This window comes from Monodelphis domestica, chromosome 8 (assembly GCF_027887165.1).
Source record: "Monodelphis domestica isolate mMonDom1 chromosome 8, mMonDom1.pri, whole genome shotgun sequence".
Taxonomy (NCBI): Eukaryota; Metazoa; Chordata; class Mammalia; order Didelphimorphia; family Didelphidae; genus Monodelphis; species Monodelphis domestica.
Genome location: NC_077234.1, coordinates 90,126,373 through 90,148,654, shown reverse-complemented (window position 1 = coordinate 90,148,654; position 22,282 = coordinate 90,126,373). Strand labels below are relative to the sequence as shown.

General features: G+C 36.4%; 1 protein-coding gene across 11 annotated transcripts in view; it reads left to right on the top strand.

The window, feature by feature from the left end:
• NBEAL1 (neurobeachin like 1) overlaps nucleotides 1–22,282 on the top strand; it is a 236,515-nt gene that overhangs the window by 161,451 nt on the left and 52,782 nt on the right. The window lies entirely within an intron of this gene.

The window sequence follows — 22,282 nt, the reverse complement described above, 5'->3', positions numbered from 1 at the left end:
GTCCTTTTGGTCCATTAAAATTTTTTTTCTTGACTACTGAAATCAAAGGAAAAAGTTAATATGACTGAGGACAAATTCCTTACTGAGGTTAAGTATAAATTTCCTCAGTTGCAAAATAAGGTCAAAAGAAAAAAAAGTGTCATGGTTTCCTTTAGCAGTCTCACTTATAAAGCCTATGGATCCCTATTAATATAATTTATTATTTTATTTTATTTGAAAATTTCATTTAATTAGATGGTTTAGAATATTTTTCCATGGTTACAAGACTCATGTTCTTTCCCTCCCCCCCAAACCCCTTCCCATAACTGATACATAATTCTACTGGATTTAATATGTGTCATTGATCAAGACTTATTCCATATTATTGATATTTGCAATAGGGTAATCTTTTAGAGTCTTACTTCCCCAGTCATAGCCCCATCAACCCATGTGATCAAGCAGTTGTTTTTCTCCTGTGTTTCTCTTCCCACAGTTCTTACTCTGGATGTGGATAGCTTTCTTTCTCATATATCTCTCTGAATAGTTCTGGATCACTGCATTACTAGTAGAGAAGTCCATTACACTTTATTTTACCTCAGTGTATCAGTCTCTGTTTACATTGTTCTCTTGGTTCTGCTCTTTTCACTTTGCATCAATTCCTGGAGGTTGTTCCAGTTCCCATGGAATTCCCCTGGTTTATTATTCCTTTGAGCACAATAGTATTCCATCACCAATATATACCACAATTTGTTCAGCCATTCCCCAATTGGAGGGCATCCCCTCATTTTCCAATTTTTTTTGCCACCACAAACAGCGCAGCTATGAATATACTTGTACAAGTCTTTTTCCTTATTATCTCTTTGGGGCACAAATCCAGCAGTGCTATGACTGGGTTAAAGGGCACACAGTCTTTTAGCTCCCTTTGGGCATAGTTCCAAATTGCCCTCTATAAAAATTAAATTAGTCTCTAGTAATAGAAATATTATATTTTCTTAGGTTAATTAAGGATTATTAGAAAATCAAGAAATAAAGGAAATACACCACGTACCCATGGCTGATTAGCCAATTAAGAATGCCCGTGGTTAGGTTACTTACTACACCATTGCAATGGCTGAGTAGAGAGAGGCATGCATGTGAGGCAGAGAGCCAGTTAAATACTTATTGTGATCTCGCCCAGGTGGAGACTCAGGTGAGATTATTGGGAATTCTGGGAAATACCAAGGACTTCTGGGGATTGAAGTTTAGGGTTCAAATCTCCATTTTACACCTCCAGAATGGTTGGATCAATTCACAACTCCACCAGCAATGTATTAATGTCTTAATTTTGCCACATCCCCTCAAACATTCTTTACTTTCCTTTACTGTCATGTTAGCCAATCTGGTAGGTGTGAGGAGATACCTCAGAGTTGTTTTGATTTGCATTTCTCTGATTATAAGAGATTTAGAACATTTTTTCTTGTGCTTATTAATAATTTTGATTTCTTTATCTGAAAATTGCCTATTCATGTCCCTTTCCTTTTATCAATTGGGGAATGGCTTGATTTTTTTGTACAATTGATTTAGTTCCTTATAAATTTGAGTGATTGGACCTTTGTCAGAGGTTTTTGTTATAAAGATTATTTCCCAATTTGTTACTTCCCTTCTAGTTTTGATTGTTTGAGACAAAACCTTTTTAATTTAATGTAATCAAAATTATTTATTTTCCATTGTGTAATTTTTTCTTATTCTTGCTTGATCTTAAAATCTTTCCCAAAGATCTACGTATAGTATTCTGTGTTCACCCAATTTACTCATTGTTTCCTTCTTAATATTCAAGTCATTCACCCATTCTGAGTCTGTCTTGGTGTAGGGTGAGATGTTGATCTAAAACTAATCTCTCCCATACTGTCTTCCAATTTTCCCAGCAGTTTTTGTCAAATAGTGGATTTTTGTTCCAAAAGCTGGGATCTTTCGGTTTATCATAGACTGTCTTAGGCCACTTACCCAAGTCTATTCCACTAATCCTCTTTTCTGTCTCTTAGCCAGTACCATATTGTTTTGAAGACCACTGCTTTATAGTATAGTTTGAGATCTGGTACTGCTAGGCCACCTCCCTTCACATTTTTTTTCATTATTTCTCTTGATATTCTTAATTTTTTGTTCTTCCAAATAAACTTTGTTATTGTTTTTTCTAAATCTGTAAAAAAAAGTTTTTTGGTAGTTTGATAGGTATGGTGTTAAATAAGTAAATTACTTTGGGTAGGATTGTCATTTTTATAATGTAAGCTCATCCTACCCATGAGCAATTAATGTTTTTCTAATTGTTTAGATCTACTTTAATTGTGTGGAAAGTCTTTTGTAGTTTTGTTCATATAGTTCCTGTGTTTGTCTTGGCAGATAGATTCCTAAGTATTTTGTAGTGTCTAGGGAGATTTTAAAGGGAATTTCTCTTTCTAACTTACTGCTGGAATAAGTTGGAAGTATATAGAAGTGCTGATGATTTATGTGGGTTTATTTTGTATCCTACAACTTTGCTAAAGTTGTTGATTATTTCCACTTTTTAGTTGATTCTCTAGGATTCTTTAAGTAGACCATCATATATCATCTGCAAAGAGTGATAGCTTAGACTCCTCATTGCCAATTTTAATAACCTTCAATTTCTTTTTTTTCTCTAATTGCTACTGCTAGTGTTTCTAGTACAATGTTAAATAATAGTGGTGATAATGGGCATCCTTGTTTCATTCCTGATCTTATTGGGAATGCTTCTAATTTATCCCCATTGTAGATGATGCTTGCTGATGGTTTTAAAAATATACTGTTTATGATTTTTAGAAAAGGCCCATCTATTCCTACGCTTTCTAGTGTTTTCAATAGGAATGGGCATTGTATTTTGTCAAAGGCTTTTTCTTCATGTATTGAAATAACCATGTGATTTTTGTTGGTTTGCTTGTTGATATGGTCAATTATGTGAGTGGTTGTCCTAATATTGAACAATCCTTGTATTCCTTGATATAAATCCTACATGATCATAATGAATAACCCTCGTGATCACTTGTTGGAGTCTTTTTGGTAGTATTCTATTTAAGATTTTTGCTTCTTTGTTCATTAACTAGATTGGTCTGTAGTTTTCTTTCTGATTTTGACCTGCCTGACTTTGGAATCAGTACCATATTTGTGTCATAAAAGGAATTTGGTAGAACTCCTTCTTTACTTATTATGTCGAATACTTTGTATAGTATTGGGATTAGTTCTTTGAATTTTTGATAGAATTCACTTGTGAATCCATCAGGCTCTGGGGATTTTTTCTTAGGGAGTTCTTTGATGGCTTGTTCAATTTCTTTTTCTGATATAGGGTTATTTAAGTATTCTATTTCTTCTTCTGTTAATCTAGGCAATTTATATTTTTGTAAATATTCATCCATATCACCTATATTGCCATTTTTATTGCCACATAATTGGGAAAAATAGTTTTTAATGATTGCCTTAGTTTCCTCTTCATTGGAGGTGAGGTCTCCCTTTTCATTTTGCATACTGTCAATTTAACTTTCTTCTTTCCTTTTTTTTAAAAATTAGATTGATCAGTACTTTGGCTAATTTATTTGTTTTTTCAAAGTACCAGCTTCTAGTCTTGTTTATTAATTCAATAGTTCTTTTACTTTCAATTTTATTAATTTCTCCTTTAAATTTTAGTATCTCTAATTTAGTTTTATCTGAGGATTTTTAATTTGTTCACGTTTTAGTTTTTTAATTTGCATGCCCAATTCATTGACCTCTTTTCTCTCTAATTTGTTAATATGTGAAGTCAAGGATATAATTTCCCCCCTAATTACTGCTTTGGCTGCATCTCATAGATTTTGAAAGGATGTCTCATCATTGTCATTTTCTTCAATGAAATTATTGTTTCTATGATTTGTTCTTTGACTAACTGGTTTTGGAGATTTGTATTGTTTAATTTCCAATTAATTTTTTATTTACCTCTCTGTGTACCCTTACTGATCATTATTTTTATTGCATCCTGATCTGAAAAGTTTGCATTTAATATTTCTGCTCTTTTGTACTTGTTTGCAATGTTTTTATGCCCTAACACATGGTCAATTTTTGTGACTGTACCATGTGCTCATAAAAAAGAAGGTGTATTCCTTTTTGTCCCTATTTCTTTTTCTCCACATATCTACTAACTCTAAGTTTACTAAGATTTCATTCACTTCTCTTACCTCTTATTTATTTTTTGGTTTGATTTATCTAGTTTGGATAGAGGAAGATTCACATCTCCCACTAATATAATTTTTCTATTTCATCCTTGAGCTCCACTAGTTTCTCCTTTAGAAATTTGGATGCTATGCCATTTGATGCATATGTACTGATATTTCCTTATTGTCTATACTGCCTCAGGATGTAATTACCTTCCCTATCTCTTTTAACTAGATCTATTTTTACTTTGGCTTTGTCATATATCATGATTGCAACTCCTACCTTCTTTTTCTCAGTTGAGGCTCAATAGATTTTGCTCCATCCACTTACTTTTACCCTATGTATATCTACTTTCCTTATGTGTATTTCTTATAGACAACATATGGTAGGATTTTAGTTTCTTATCAACTCTGCTATTTGCTTCTGCTTTATGAGTGAGTTCATCCCATTCTCATTCAAAGTTATGATTACTACCTGTGTATTCCCCAACATTTTTATTTTCTCTCCTTGTCCTGCCCTTTCATCTTTCATTATTTCTTTCTACACCAGTGTTCTGTTTTTAATCATATCCCCTAATCCTCACCCTTATTTTACTTTCCTTTTTCTCCCCTCCCTTCTTATTCCTCTCTTATTTTTCTTTTGTGATCTTTTTATGCTACCGTGCAAATTCCCCCCCCCCAATTTTATTGCTTCCCTCCCCACCTTCCCTTTCCGCCCCTTCCCTTTTTATTCCCCTTTTATTTTTTAGCGTCTATTAAATTCCCTTTCCCCTCTCTTTCCCTCCCTTTTTAAAAATTCCCCTCCCCTTTCACCCCCTTAGTTTTCCCCTCTCAACTTCCCTACAGGGTAAGATAGAGTTTTATACCCCTGTGGATCTAGATGCTCTTCCCTCTTGGAATTTATTCCCCTGAGAGTAAGTTTTGAGTATTACCTTTTAGCCTTCTCTTCCTCTCCTTCTTATAGTTGTATTCTTCCCCTCCCACTCGCGTGTGCCTTATTGTATAGTATAGATTATCCTAATTTTCTTATTCCTTCAAGTTTCTTTTGGTGCCATTTTATCCCCCCCCCTTTCTTTTTTTTATATATGATTTTACACCACTTAGTACACCACTTTCTACCTACGGATAATTCTTCTAACTACTATAATAGTGAGTGCAATTTTTGACAGTTACAAATAACATTTTTCCTTATAGGAATATAAACAATTTGTTCTTATTGAGCCCCTTAGAGAACAAAAAATAAGACCCCTCTCTTTTTTACTTACCTTTTCATGTTTCTCTTGGTTTTTGTATTTGATATCAAATTTTCTGTTTAGTTCTGGTCTTTCCTTTACAAATTTTTGGAAGTATTCTATTTTGTTGAATGCCCATACTTTTGTTGAATGTAAATATATAGTTGATTTTGATTGGTAGGTGATCCTTGGTTATAGACCCAATTCTCTTGCCTTTTTGAATATCATATTCCAAGCCTTGTGGTCTTTTAGTGTGGAGGCTGACAGATCCTGTGTAATCCTGATTGGTGCTCCTTGATATCTGAATTGTCTCTTTCTGGCTTCTTGTAATGTTTTCTCCTTAGCTTGGAAGCTCTTGAATTTGGCAATTATATTCCTGGGGGTTGTCTTTTGAGGATTTAGTGTAGCGGGTGATCTATTGACTTCTTCAATGTCTATTTTGCCCTCTTGTTGCAGAACCTCAGTGCAGTTTCCTTGGACAATTTCTTGTAATATGGTTTCACGGTTTCTCTTTGTTTCCAGGTTGACCTATGATTCTCAAATTGTCTCTCCGGGATCTATTTTCAAGGTTAATCACCTTTTCAATGAGATATTTTGTTTTGCCTTCTAATCTGTCATTCTTTTCACTTTGCTTTATTAATTCTTACTGTCTTATGAGATCATTGCCTTCTATTTGCCTAATTCTAGTTTTTAATGATGGTTTTCAGCCAAGATCTTTTGATTTTCCTTTTCAGTTTGACTTATCCTGCTTTTCACGGCTTACAACAGGTCATTTCTGGTCTTCAATTTGCTTATTATTTCCTTTGATTTCTGGGCTTCAATTTCTAAGTGGGAGATCCTATCTTTTATTTAAATTGTTTTTCTCTTTTTGGACTATTTCCCACTTTTCTTGCCATATCTCTTCCATTTTTCTCACAATCTTGGATTTAACATCTTCAAAAACTTGTGACCAATTTCCACTTTTTTTTTGAAGGTTTGGGTATGTTTAATTGTTTTTCATCTTCTGCTGTCCCTTCTTTAGTTTGGATTTTTTCTGTATAAAAATTTATCATGGGTCAGTTTTCTTGTTGTTGTTGTTGTTGTTTTTTGGTGTTTGTGTATTTTAGTTCCTGGGAGTTGATGGCCATTGGCTTGTTCCTTCATGATCAGATGTCTAGGTGAGGAATGTGTGTGATCTTTGTATTGGGTTTTTGTCCTGAGGATATTTTCCCCAGTCCTCAGCAGTGTCCAGCTGCTCTTAGTGACAGGTTTAGCCCCTAAGTACTCAGATTGTCTCTCAGAGGTCTGGGTGTGGAGTGTTGGCAAGTCTCTGTATTGAGTGCTAGAGAGGTTTTTACCCACAGGCTATTTTTTTGTCTCTGTGGGGTTTTGCTTTGAGCCACTTTTCTCTCCCCAAGCTCCATGCCCTCCCTATCTCCACATTTCCTCAGCCTCCTGAGGTCCCTAGTCTTGTTGCACTTATGGACAGGTCTAGCCCCTGAGAACTTAAAGATTGCCTGGAAGAGGTCTGGGTGTGGAGTATAAAGAAGTCTCTGTATTGACTGGAGAGGTTTTTGCCGGATGGCTTTTTTCAGTTCTCTGGTTTTGCTGTGAGCCACCCCCTCTTATCTCCACATTTCCTCAGCCTCCCAGTGTTCTGAGTCTAGTTCTCTTATGGATAAGTCTGTGTTGACCTCAGCCAGGCTCCCTTCTAGAACGTATAAGTTTGTCCCTTGCTCGCTGGGACTGTGGAAAGATAGGTGAACTGGGGGAGGGGTGATGAGCTGGTCACTTGGTGGGGGAAATTTTGCCCACTTTTAGAGTGGAAATGTCCTAACTTTGCCTACCTTCTGTGCTGTGCCCTATTGTGGAACTCTTTTGCTTGTTTGATTTTGGTTTTGTCATTTTGAGGCATTCTGTCTTGTGGAAAGGAAACAAGACTGACAGTTTGTGGGGGAAGGGGCCAACTGGGAGTGGCAGTTGGGTCTTGTGACTAGCACTTCCTTCCTGCCGGTGGGGACTTGCTTCCTGGTGTTGGAGGAGAGAGGAGCTTGTTGAGCCCAGTCTGGAGTGGCATGCTCTTCTTGGTTCAGCCTGAAAACACAGGCTTCTGAAGGTTAGAATTGTTCTTGTTTGCTTTCTGTCTACTGCTAAGATTCTGTATTAGACAAAGAAGGACTTATATAGAGTAGACAGGAGTGGGAGAACCCTCCGCCAGCCTCAGGGCCTAACCTCAATTCTGAAGCTGAAAAAAAAAAACTCCAATCCCAACTGGTTATTAAACTTTATATTATTTGAATTCGCAGTCAGATAAGTGGACTATCTTTTCTGGTCATAGAGGGAACTAAACTTGAGTTCAGTCATTCCAGGACAAAGAGTCCTTATCGGACCCCTGCTGTTTCAGCAGGGGGCATCTCCCTTCCTTGCCTCACTAAGCAATATACCCTCTCTCCCCTCTCTCCTCCATACCCTGCTACAAACCTCCCATTATCCCCCATTTTTCCAATCCTCCATTTCCTTTCCCAATAAATATTACAGTCTCTATCAGTGGAGAGAAGAGCTGTGCTTCTATTCTGGAGCCATCTTGACCCGGAAATCTCAATATAATTTTTTAAATGCACAAAATAAAGTACATAGAATTATAGAGGAAACCAAATGTATTGACATAGTTACCACCAAAATATATTTTCCCCAAAATTCCTAGAGCTCTAAAATTCTTTCATTCTATGATTTATTAAATATTAAATAAGAGAAAGAAAGCCATAACAGCAAACTGTTGACTTTCAAAGACCTGCAAGATTTAGTTTAAAATCCATGAATGTTTTGTTTGTTTACTGTTAAATGTACTCTTGCACCACTTGTACTTTTCTTTCTGTTGCTCTTTTTTTCTCTCTTTCTCACTCATGCTCTCTTTTTCTTTTTTTTTTTTTGTTCCAGCATAAAGTCAGCCTGGGCAGTATACTTGGAACTGACTTTAAAAAAACAACAAATAAATTCATCAGTAGGTTATCAATTATAAGTCATCAAGGGTAGGGAATAGATAACAAGTCAGTTAGAAGGGAATGATGAAAGTTTTAAATCTCAAGGGTTCAGGGGTACATGGGTGGCAGAGGTAGGGTGTTATGGAAAGTAGTGCTAAGATACTTGAGAACAATACATTTTTTTTCTTATTTCTCTGTTTAGAGAAAATAATTCATTTTCATTTTCAAAACATCAATTGATCAGCAAGCAGTTACACAGAATTTGTAGTAATAGTTATGAATATAAAAGTGAGATCAAGGAGTTTATATTCCTGAAGATTAATCTCTTTGTTAGATAATGTATGATTGTAGATAAATTATCAGTTTATTAGTGACTCCTATGGGAAAAATAGAATCTGTTTTTATCCCAATATCAAATAGTATCTGAGAGTAATGTGTTCTCTTAATTATTTGAATCCTTAGTAGTGATTCTGAGAAAGAATTTCAGAATATTCTAAACAGTAACTTGTGTTTCATGAACCGTGTTTTGCTTTGAGAGGTTAGTTTTATATCATTGGAGTAAAGATCAGTTAAAAATACAAACAATTTTGCCATCATTAATATACCTCTTGATTAGGATTATGAATCTTATTTTATTTGCAATTTTCATTGAAATAGTCAACTAATTTGCATAAATAAATTATTAATATAAATAATATTGTTATGATGTTCAGTGGATTGTACCAGTGAATTAGTTAAGACTGAATAGCCATTAACTCTAAGCCAAATATACAAAAATCTAATATGTAATGGGTGACTCATTAGAAGTTGTAAGGGCTGTTACTCTGTTCCTTTTCTATAGTTTACTTGGTACATATGGCTTTGTGTTAAGGCCTGATTGTCTGGAAAACAGAATGGACTAGAGGATTATGGACATTTGACTACTGCCAAGATGTAAAAGGGAGTTGGATTTATGTTCGAATTAGATTAGAGGGCATCTATAATGAAGCTAATGTCTATGTGAGACAGAAAGAGGAATATGCTCATTATATTATAAGGCTCTTAATTGTACATCTGAATTGATGATTGAGTATAAGCAAGAGTAAGAGAAGTGACAGATATGAATATTCCTTGGCTAGGAAAAGAATGGGATGTCACATAATTATTATAATCTCAGAAATTTAGATGTGCAGTCAAAATCAAGTTACATTAGCAGTATGAACTGATGATACTCATAGCTGCTATACCTGAAACGGACTTAGATTAACCATTCAGGTTTGAAGTTTCAAAATGCAGTAGATGTCCATGGAACATAAAACACAGTTTGAAACTTCTGTGGTTCTCCATTAAAATACACACTCGTTCTTTGGTATTTAAAGCTTTTCACCTCAAAAAGCAAGTCCACATGCAGTTCCATATTCTTGACATTGTATCTCTTCCTTTTGTCTCTTTCCATAACCTGGCCCCCTTTCCCAGAATGTTCTTCCTCCTCATTTTTGCTTTTGGAATCTTAGCTGCCTTCTCTTTCAAGAAGCTTTTATTGATTTCCTTAGTTGTGTAATAGAGGATGGATCCAGAGGCTTGATTTAACAGAGACTGGAAGAACTGCAAAGGTTTCCATCCACAGAAGGGGTGGGGGAAAGGGCTTGGAATCTTGAAGACGAGGAGATTCCAGGAGTGAAACAGTTGGCTCTCTCATGAGAAGGCAAAGGAGCTGGTCTGGTTGTAGACTAGCTCCTGAGCACTGGACTTGATCCCTATTTGAACCCAACTATCATCCCCTCAAAGATTCCCAAAGAGAGGTGGCGGGAACCTGAAAGAAGCAAGAAGCAATTTTCAAGATCTCTTACACCCCTTGGTCTGGACATTGCTTAGCCATGATAAGACCAGAGTTCACCCAACCTGAACCTCTGAGAGGGAGGGAAAGGAGTTAGACAGGAACCTCCTTTCACATGAACTCTTTCCTCTAGACCCAGAAACCCTGTAGCCATTTTTCCTGTTTAACCCTGACCCATTTAATTATTAGAATAAAGACTGTTATCTACCATACAGACTGCAGTGTGAGTGAAGAACACTAGCTCAGCTGAGGGGAGAGAAACTGATTTCTCTCTTTTACATTAGGGAAGAAGAATATTTCAAATCACAGTTATTAGAAGAAAGGGAAAAGGCAGGTTTAGTAAGTAGACATTTCTAAAGAGGACTGTAGGAGGGAACAAAACTATCTCTCCCTTCCTTCTACCTCCTGGGGCAAATAACATCTACTCCTCACATCCCTTGACCTTAACTGGAGGGGTTCTGTTCTCTTTCTCATTAATACCATCCAATCAACCCCTCCATTATAGTTGTTAATCCATCACCCTCCTCACTGTCTCAACCACTGTTTTTTTGGGGGGGGGGCAGGGTGGGAATACATCTTGCAATTATTTAATCGTAAACATCTCATTGAAAGACAGTTACTACCTTACTTTTTTCCTCCTTTATTTGTATAAACTAACACAATGTCAATCATGGAATAGGCACTTAAATACTTATTGGTTGGTTTATTTGATTGTTTGCTCATTGCAGCTCAGGGGTGAGTATCTGTTGCAGAAGATAAGAAGGTAAAGAAAATTTAAAAATACCTCAATTAGTCTTTCCAAATTAAACTAGTTATACAGTAATTCTTGATAACTAAAATTCAAAGGTAAGCATAAATAAAGAAAGCATGGTTCAAGAGTAAAAAAAGATAGACAAAGGAATAGAGATTAAAAAATTCTGTAGAATCTAGCCATTGTGAGCCCCTCAATAACAGTAAAAAAAATGAACTTTTTTTTACTCTAATAAATCAGAAATTACTGATTACTGATATTGAAGTCACTTCCAATTTTGTTATCTGTTTATGATCAAATTACTAATTTTTTAGAGCATAGACCAACATCATGATCAAACTGGAAAAAGAATAAAACTGAGAGACAGCTATGATCTCCATTTGAGACATGTCATCTGACCTATAGAAAATGAGTTGAACCTATTTAAAACAATTCTTGATGCTGAAAAATAGGAAATGAATGAAAAACTGATTTCAAGATAGATTGTTATCGTTTCCTATGGAAGTTTAAGTGATATAAATTAATCACCCCATCAAGGAAACCAAAAGAGCCTCAGGATTGCTTTAGCCAAGAAAATCTCTGCTAAAAAAGATCTAACAGCCACAGATATCACTTATTTATTTAGAACATAAGCTTGGATGGAAGATATCATGAAAGAGAGTGAAAGAGGCTTATGAGTACTAAGCACCAAGAAAGAGTGGAGGGAAGGAGAGGATTCAGGGAAGCTCAATGCTAGATGCAACTTAAACAGAGTTGTGCTGAGGATCCTGCAGGACAAAAATGTTAGACTGACTACACAGATCAGAATGGAAAAGAGCTGTCTAGGTTTTTATGACAAATGGAGCAGTATCACATATGGATTTTTTATCTCACTGTCCTAGAAGTATGACATGAAGAAGTAGGAGTGTTGCTAAAGAAAACAGAGATGTAAATAATCAAATTATGTACAGAGTAGAGATTCTTCCTAGAGGTGACATAGTTGTGAGGGTGTTAAGGAACCATTTTTAAAAAATTTTATTTAATAGATGCCTTCCATGGTTATAAGACTCATGTTTTTTCCCTCCTCTCCCTCCACCCCTTCCTGTATCTGACACATAATTCCACTGGGTTTAACATGTGTCATTGATCAAGACCTATTTCCATATTATTAATATTTACACTAGGGTGATCTTGTAGAGTCTATTTTCCCAGTCATAAACTCATCGACCCTTGTGATCAAGCAGTTTTTTTTCTTCTGTGTTTCTTTTTCCACAGTTCTTCCTCTGGATGTGGAGAGTGTTCTTTCTCATATTCTCCAAATAGTTCTGGATCATTGCATTGCTAATAGAAGAGAAATCAATTACATTTGATTTTACCACAGTGTATCAGTCTCTGTGTATTCTCCTGGTTCTGCTCCTCTCACTTGGCATCACTTCCTGGAGATTGTTCCAGGTCCCATGGAATTCCTTCACTTTACTATACCTTTGAGCAAAATAGTATTCCATCACCAGCATATACCACAATTTGTTCAGCCATTCCCCAATTGGAGGGCATCCCCCTATTTTTTTTAAAATATATTTTATTTGATCATTTCCAAGCATTATTCGTTAAAGACATAGATCATTTTCTTTTCCTCCCCCCAACCCCCATAGCCGACGCGTAAATCCACTGGGCATTACATGTTTTCTTGATTTGAACCCATTGCTTTGTTGATAATATTTGCATTAGAGTGTTCATTTAGAGTCTCTCCTCTGTCATGTCCCCTCAACCGCTGTATTCAGGCAGTTGCTTTTCCTCGGTGTTTCCACTCCTATAGTTTATCCTTTGCTTATGAATAGTGTTTTTTTCTCCTAGATCCCTGCAAATTGTTCAGGGACATACACCGCCATTAATGGAGAAGTCCATTACGTTCGATTATACCACAGTGTATTAGTCTCTGTGTACAATGTTCTCCTGGTTCTGCTCCTCTCACTCTGCATCACTTCCTGGAGGTTGTTCCAGTCTCCATGGAACTCCTCCACTTTATTATTCCTTTTAGCACAATAGTATTCCATCACCAACATATACCACAGTTTGTTCAGCCATTCTCCAATTGATGGGCATCCCCTCGTTTTCCAGTTTTTGGCCACCACAAAGAGCGCAGCTATGAATATTTTTGTACAAGTCTTTTTGTCCATTATCTCTTTGGGGTACAGACCCAGCAGTGGTATGGCTGGATCAAAGGGTAGATATTCTTTTGTCGCCCTTTGGGCATAGTTCCAAATTGCCCTCCAGAATGGTTGGATCAGTTCACAACTCCACCAGCAATGAATTAATGTCCCTACTTTGCCACATCCCCTCCAGCATTCATTACTTTCCTTTGCTGTTATGTTGGCCAATCTGCTAGGTGTGAGGTGATACCTCAGAGTTGTTTTTATTTGCGTCTCTCTGATTATGAGATTTAGAACACTTCTTCATGTGCTTGTTAATAGTTTTGATTTCTTTATCTGAGAACTGCCTATCCATGTCCCTTGCCCATTTATCAATTGGAGAATGGCTTGATTTTTTGTACAATTGATTTAGCTCTTTATAAATATGAGTAATTAAACCTTTGTCAGAGGTTTCTATGAAGATTTTTTCCCAATTTGTTGTTTCCCTTCTGATTTTAGTTACATTGCTTTTGTTTGTACAAAAGCTTTTTAGTTTGATGTAGTCAAAATTATTTATTTTACATTTTGTGATTCTTTCTATGTCTTCTTTGGTTTTAAAGCCTTTCCCCTCCCAAAGGTCTGACATGTATACTATTCTGTGTTTACCCCATTTACTTATGGTTTCCTTCTTTATGTTTAAGTCACTCACCCATTTTGAATTTATCTTGGTGTAGGGTGTGAGGTGTTGATCCAAACCTAATCTCTCCCACACTGTCTTCCAATTTTCCCAGCAGTTTTTATCTAATAGTGGATTTTTGTCCCAAAAGCTGGGATCTTTGGGTTCATTGTATACTGTCTTGCTGAGGTCGCTTTCCCCCAGTCTATTCCACTGATCTTCCTTTCTGTTTCTTAGCCAGTACCAAATTGTTTTGATGACTGCTGCTTTGTAATATAGTTTAAGGTCAGGGACTGCAAGGCCCCCATCATATGTGTTCTTTTTCATTATTTCCCTGGATATCCTTGATCTTTTGTTCTTCCAAATGAACTTTGTTATGGTTTTTTCTAAATCAGTGAAGAAGTATTTTGGTAGTTCAATGGGTATGGCACTAAATAGATAAATAAGTTTGGGTAGGATGGTCATTTTTATTATATTGGTTCGTCCTATCCATGAGCAGTTAATGTTTTTCCATTTGCTCAAGTCTAGTTTTAGTTGTGTGGCGAGTGTTTTGTAGTTGTGTTCATATAGTTCCTGTGTTTGTCTTGGGAGGTAGATTCCTAGGTATTTTATTTTGTCTAAGGTGATTTTGAATGGGATTTCTCTTTCTAGTTCTTGCTGCTGAGCTGTGTTGGAGATATATAGAAAAGCTGATGATTTATGTGGGTTTATTTTGTATCCTGCAACTTTGCTAAAGTTGTTGATTATTTCAGTTAGCTTTTTCGTTGAATCTCTAGGATTCTTTAAGTAGACCATCATGTCATCTGCAAAGAGTGATAATTTGGTCTCCTCCTTGCCTATTTTGATGCCTTCAATTCCTTTATCTTCTCTAATTGCTACTGCTAGTGTTTCTAGTACAATGTCAAATAGTAGAGGTGATAATGGGCATCCTTGTTTCACTCCTGATCTTATTGGGAATGCATCTAGTTTATCCCCATTGCAGATGATATTAGCTGATGGTTTTAGATATATACTGTTTATTATTTTTAGGAATGACCCTTCTATTCCTATGCTTTCTAGTGTTTTTAATAGGAATGGGTGTTGTATTTTATCAAATGCTTTTTCTGCATCTATTGAGATAATCATGTGGTTCTTGCTAGTTTGCTTGTTGATGTGGTCAATTATGTGGATGGTTTTCCTAATGTTGAACCAGCCCTGCATCCCTGGTATTAATCCTAGTTGATCATGGTGAATGATCCTTCTGATCACTTGCTGGAGTCTTTTTGCTAGTATCCTATTTAAGATTTTTGCATCTATATTCATTAGTGAGATTGGCCTATAGTTTTCTTTCTCTGTTTTTGACCTGCCTGGTTTTGGAATCAGTACCATGTTTGTGTCGTAAAAGGAGTTTGGTAGAACTCCCTCTTTGCTTATTATGTCAAATAGTTTGTATAGTATTGAGATTAACTGTTCATTGAATGTTTGATAGAATTCACTGGTGAATCCATCAGGCCCTGGGGATTTTTTTTAGGAAGTTCTTTGATGGCTTGTTGGATTTCATTTTCTGATATGGGATTATTTAAGAATTCTATTTCCTCTTCTGTTAGTCTAGGCAGTTTGTATTTTTGTATATATTCATCCATTTCTCCTAAATTGGTGTATTTATTGCCATATAGTTGGGCAAAGTAATTTCTAATGATTGCCTTAATTTCATCTTCATCGGAGGTGCTGTCCCCCTTTTCATCTTTAATGCTGTTAATTTGCTTTTCTTCCTTCCTTTTTTTAATTAGATTGACCAGTACTTTGTCTATTTTGTTTGTTTTTTCAAAGTACCAGCTTCTTGTCTTATTTATTAAATCAATAGTTCTATCACTTTCGATTTTATTAATTTCTCCCTTAATTTTTAGGATTTCTAGTTTGGTTTTCTGCTGGGGGGTTTTAATTTGATCGCTTTCGAGTCTTTTTATTTGTATTTCCAATTGATTGATCTCTGCTCTCCCTACTTTGTTAATATAAGCATTCAGGGATATGAATTTACCTCTGATTACCGCTTTGGCTGCATCCCAAAGGCATTTATTGCCTTGTGATCTGAGAAGGCTGCATTCATTATTTCTGCTTTTCTGCATTTGTGTGCTATGTTTCTGTGAGCTAATGTATGGTCAATTTTTGTGAATGTGCCATGTGGTGCTGAGAAGAAGGTGTATTCCTTTTTGTCCCTATTTATTTTTCTCCATATGTCTATTAATTCTAATTTTTCTAAGATTTCATTCACTTATTTTACCTCTTTCTTATTTATTTTTTTATTTGATTTATCTAAATTTGATAATGGTTGGTATAAGTCTCCTACTAGTATGGTTTTATTGTCTATTTCTTCCTTCAATTCTCCTAGTTTCTCCATTAGAAATTTGGGTGCTATATTATTTGGTGCATACATGTTGATTAATGATATTTCCTCATTCTCTAGAGTCCCTTTTAACAAAATATAATTACCTTCCCTATCCCTTTTGATCCGGTCTATTTTTGCATTGGCTTTATCAGATATCATGATTACCACTCCTGCCTTCTTTCTATCAGTTGAGGCCCAAAAGGTCTTACTCCATCCTTTAATTCTGACCTTGTGGGTGTCAACCCGCCTCATGTGTGTTTCTTGAAGACAACATATGGTAGGGTTTTGGATTCTAATCCATTCTGCTATTCGTCTACGTTTTATGGGTGAGTTCATCCCATTCATGTTCAAAGTTATGATTGTCATTTGTGGACTCCCTGGCATTTTGATAGCCTTCCCTAATTCTAACCTTTTCTTCTTCGGCTCTACCTTTTAGTCCAGTGATTTACTTTGAATCAGTCCCCCTTGTCCCCTCCCTTGATGTTTCCCTTTTTAGTCCTTCCCTTTTTGTTCCCTCTCCCTCCCCCCTCTCTTTCCCTCCCTTTTTGTTCTCCCTCTCCCCCTCCCCCCTTGGTTTTCCCTTCTCCCTACCCTTGTTGGATAAGATAGAATTCAAGATCCCAATGGATCTGGATGTTTTTCCCTCTCAGAGTTGATTTCCCTGCAATTAAGGTTTAAGTAAAAAAAACCCCTCTCTTCCTCTCCCTCTTATAGGAGTTTTCTTCCCCTCCCCTTCCTATGTGAATCTTTGTGTGAGAAAGATTATTCTATTTGGTCTTTCTTTTTCCCCTATTTACACATTACATTTTCCCCACATATTAGTATACATAGATTGATATAAATGTAGTCCTTATAGAAGAGAGTTTGAGTAAAAGAAGAAGATAACATTTTTCTCCTTTCCCCTTTCCTTAATATTTACCTTTTCAGGTATTCCTTGTTCTTTGTTTTTTGGTATCAAACTTTCCACAGAGCTCTGGTCTTTTCTTTGCAAAAAGTTGGAAATCTTCTATTTTGTTGAATGCCCATACTTTCCCTTGGAAGTATATAGTCAGTTTTGCTGGGTAGCTGATTCTTGGTTGAAGACCCAGCTCTCTTGCCTTTCTGAAGATCATGTTCCATGCCTTACGATCATTCAGAGTAGAACTTGCAAGGTCTTGTGTGACCCTGATTGGCATTCCTTTATATCTAAATTGTCTTTTTCTGGCTTCCTGTAGGATTTTTTCTTTTGTTTGAGTGCTTTGGAATTTGGCAATTACATTCCTGGGAGTTGTCTTTTGGAGGTTTAGTGTAGAAGGTGTTCTGTGAGCTCTGTCAGTGGCTGTATTACCCCCTTGTTCTAGAATCTCTGGGCAATTTTCTTTGATTATATCTTGTATCACAATGTCGAGTTTGGTCTTTATTTCTGGCTTTTCTGGAAGTCCATTTATTCTTAAATTATCTCTTCTCCCTCTATTTTCCAGATCTGTCACCTTGTCGGTGAGATATTTTATGTTCTCTTCTAATTTCTTGGTATTTTGGCTATGCTTTATTTATTCTTGCTCTTTTACACGATCGTTGTCTTCCAGTTGCCTGATTCTGGCCTTTAACGCCTGGTTTTCCTTTTCAGTTTGGTCACACTGGTTTTGTAGATGCGTGAATTTCTTTTGCATTATTTCCCACTTTTCCTCCCAGAAGGCTTCCATCTTTTTGGTCATTTCTGATTCAAATTCTTCATGGGTTTGTGGAGAGTTTCCATTTCCTTTGGAAGGTTTCGGAGCATTTTCTTGTGTATGGTCTTCTATCTCCTCTGTATTTTGTATTTTGGCTCCATAGAATGTGTCCAAAGTCGCCCCTTTCTTCTTATTTTTCTTGGGATTTTGGGGCTTCTGTGCTTCTGTGGAGTTTGCCATCTCTGAATGTGGCTGATTAGCTTTTCTTATCTCTGTCTGGTGTTCAGAGGCTTTAGTCCTGGGCAGATTGTTGGTTCTAAATGAGCTTTCCCTGGGTTAAATTGAGTATGCCTTAAGGCAATGACTTTCACTGGAACTGGAATGGAAGGGTCTCGGACCAGGGGCCACACTCTCCTCCAGCTAAGGTGCCCCCTCGACTGGACTGGGTCAGGTTGCTTTCCGGAACTTGCCTTCAGAATAGCTGGCCGTGAGGCTGTTTTGTCGGCCCTGAGGGTTCCTGTTGTTTCAGAGGACCCTGCTCTCTGCGGGGGATGGGTCCGCGGCTTCCCGGAGCTCCGAGGGCAGTGACTTTCACTGAGACTTGGAAAGCAGGATCCAGCTGGTGGGGCTGTCTTGCCCACCCTGAGGGTTGCTATTGTTTCAGAGGACCCTGCTCTCTGAGGGGGGCGGGGCTGCGGCTTCCCGGAGCCTTGGACTCTGCACTCCTACCCCTTAGGTCCGAGTGATCTCGGGTTCTGGCTTTTGAGGGGGGCCGTACCTTTTGATCCAGGTCCAGGTCCAGGAGGAGGATTCCCAGGGTCTATGCTGTTGATCGTTTTGAATTTCGGCGCCTTAAGAGCTTATAGTTTGAGATTGGTCGGGAAGGGTTTTCCGGAGATCTGAACTTTAGCTTTCTCTAAGCCGCCATCTTGACCGGAAGTGCATCAAGTGAATTTTTAAAGGAAGTATAAGAAGGAAACAGTCTTTATAGCAAATTATAACTTTACAGTCACATACTATACAAATTACAAATACATTTCCTAACTTATTGATCTCCTTGGAAATTATCCATTAGGCCCCAGGAATATCGTAAATCTTGCAAGATTCAGAACCATCTTCCCCTGACTGGTGAGTGGGGCAAATAGTTCTTCCAAAATCTCTATTTAGGGAGGATCCTCAGGTCAGCCTTCTCTTCATTTCCTACCCAGTTGCATTCCTTTAGACTTCTCCATCATATCCCTAACCTGGCACATTTCCCCTCTTTTTTTTTTAATATCTTTTTTCATGGCCCACTTTCCTTTCCATTAAATTATAAGCTTTGTGAGGGCAGGGACTGTTTTCATATTTGTGTTTCCAATGCTGATTATTGTGCCTGGTACATAGCATGTGCTTATGTTTAGGCACAAAATGCTGATATATGTGCTTGATTAAAATGTTTGCTGCTATCATGAAGGATGTTTAGCATGGCACCAAATGGAAGAGAGGTTAAATTATAATTATGGATATAGATTATGAAGTTCTCTAGGTGATATTACTGACTGCACAACACCTGGAATATTAAGAGAACCTATTAAATGAGATCCATAGCCACTTAAAAAAAATTGGCTTACTAGTTAGTCTACAAACATTTATTAAGTACTTGCTTGCCATGTGCTAGGCACTGCACCAAGAACTGAGGACATAAAGGAATGCACATAGTCCTTGCCTTTAGGAAAATCACATTCTGATGGAGTATACAGTGTATAAAAAGTTGTACAGACAAGAACTAGAAAGAGTAGAGAGAAAATAATTTTAAAGAGAAGTCCCTAAGGAGGCAAGGACTAGCAAAAGCCTTTTTCAGAAGATGGGATTTGAGACAAGTCTTAAAGACAGCCAGGAGTTAGAGGAGAGGAGAGATAGCATTTCAGGCTTGGGGGATAATCACTGAAAAGGCATAGAGTTGAGAAATGGAATAACATGCATAGGGAACAGAGAGAAGACCAATATTTCTAGTTCATAGAGTATATCAAGGGAAATAAAGAGTAAAAAGATTGGAATGGTAAGAAAGGAACAAGTTGTAAAGCGCTTGGACTTGGAACACTGGAAAAACCAAATGGATGAAGAATGCCATTTGTCTAGACTATGATATATAATCAGATGCATGACCCATAAAATTGGTTCATCTATATATTTATTTTGCAAGCACTTCACATAGACAATGATCTGGTTCTAGTATTATAGGAAGAAGATTGCTTTAGAGAAATTGCAAATTAAATTGCATTTAATGATTTTAAGCTCCTACTTGAGATGGTCATTATTCACCTAGTGATGCTTTATGACTGCAAGTCATGGAATACTAATCTCCAAAAAATTAAGTTGCATGTTGTCCAAGGGATGATGGAAAAGAACATAGTAGGAAATATATTACCAACCAAAAATAGGACAATAGAAATAGCAAAACAGATATGATTCTCTCTGTTTCTGTCTTTGTTTCTTTTTCTCTCTGTCTCTGGGTATCTGCCTTGTCTGACTCTCTTGCTCAGTGAGCTTTATTATTTTCCACAGTATCATTAGAACGAAAGAATGGCCTCTGGCATATTGGGTGAACACTCCATAAAAGATTTATAGGAGTAAATGGTCAAGAATCACTGAATGAGAAAGCTTGAATGGATTATAAACTTTATCATTAAAAGAAGTACCCATATTGATGAGATCACAAATCATTTGATGTGTATCTCCAGGGTAGATGTCAACACATATATTTACGCAGCCCATTACTACATTAAATTGGTTCCTTTCATCACTGCATTTTGAGTAGAATATTTTCAGCATAGAATGGTGAATGAGAAAGACATTTAGTAGGGGGCTCCAATAGAGCAGATAGACATTTAAACTTCTTTGGTGTTGGATTTTTAAAAATAAATTTTTATATGTCACTTGAATTTATCATAGCATTCCTCTAGCCTGCTGTCTTAGAGAGCTATCCTATATAACAGGAAATATTTTTTAAAGGAAACAAAGAAAAAAGGAAGAGAAAAATTAAAATTCTCCATAGACAATGATCTCGACCCAGAATTATAGGAAGAAGATTGCTTTGGAGAAATTGCAGAATGAATTTAATGATTCCAAGCTCCTGTGACTAAGATTAAGTTGCATGTTTCCCAAAGGGTGATGGAGAGGCACATGGTAGGAATTATATTACTAAGCAAAAATTGGACAGTAGAAATAGTATAAAGGATATCATTCTCTCTGTATGTTTTTGCTGTTTTATTTTATTTAGTTTGATTAACCACAATCATTTATAATTCAAATGTAAATGCAAACATTCTTCCCATTATCCAAGGTAAAAGCATGTATATTTATATGAGCTATACTAACCCTTCATTTAGTTCAGAGAATTCATGATAGTCTTACTTTACTGCCTTATATTCATGTGGAAATGATACTGGGTCCTTGAATGTCTATGCTCACAGAACAAATACCCATGCCATTCTCCTAAGCTTTGCATATGGTTCTGTCAGTAGATTATACCTGCTTTTCAAGGACTAGCTTAGCTAATTGACTAGAGAGTGGTTTATCATTTGATTGTTGGCCAGTAGATGCTGAATTATTCAGTTGTAGTGACCAATGAAACAAAAATACCAAAAAAAATTGTCATTTCCATAATAATAGTTGGCATAATTGAGGAAAGGGATGATAGTTCAAATAATCATAGTTTTTGACCTATAGTTTAGACCTATAAACATCATTTGCATTGTTGGTACTTAAGTGATACCTTTTTCTACTGACACCCAACTTGATATTGTATGGAAATAATCAAACCACATTAATATTAGTATTTTCACTATAAACAAGAAGAACAGATGGCCTGAAATAGTCTTAGAAAATGTTTAAAAGAAAAAAAAATCACCTAAAAAAAAGCTTTCAAAGTAGTATATATTTTTTTTGTGGATGAACCAGGGACAAGAATTATTCAAGAAGAGAAAGTATGAATGAAATTGCTGACAGATTCATTAAACTAGTTTAATCATATAATGTCTTGTGAATGAGATGCAATAATTTATTTTATATATATATTGGTTTGGGGTCTGTATTCTACATACCATATGTTGCACCTCCTCCAGAAATAGCTTCAAATATGTCCTTTACAGCAATGGTGGGCAACTAGGAGGCACAGTGATAGAATGCTGGGCCTAGAGTCAGGAATACTTCACTTTTTGAGTTCCAATCTGGCCACAGATATTTACTAATCATGTGACCCTGGTAACTCATTTAACTTTTTTTGCCTCCTTTTCCTAATATATAGAATGACCTGGAGAAAGAAATGGCAGACTATTCCAGGTAACACAGAGTTGGACAATTTAAACGAATAAATGCTAAAAACATTGTTATCAAATTTAAATAGAAACAGATCCCTGTAGGTCATGTACTGACTTAGAAAACATTATCCATGTTGTATTTTATTTTTATGTATTTCATTAGACATTTTCCAATTACATATGGTTAGGCTGCACCCAGGAATTTCACACCTTTGCTCTCTAGAGCCTTCATAGGGACATGTAATTTTCACATGATATCCCTTTGTATCTTTCTAAAGA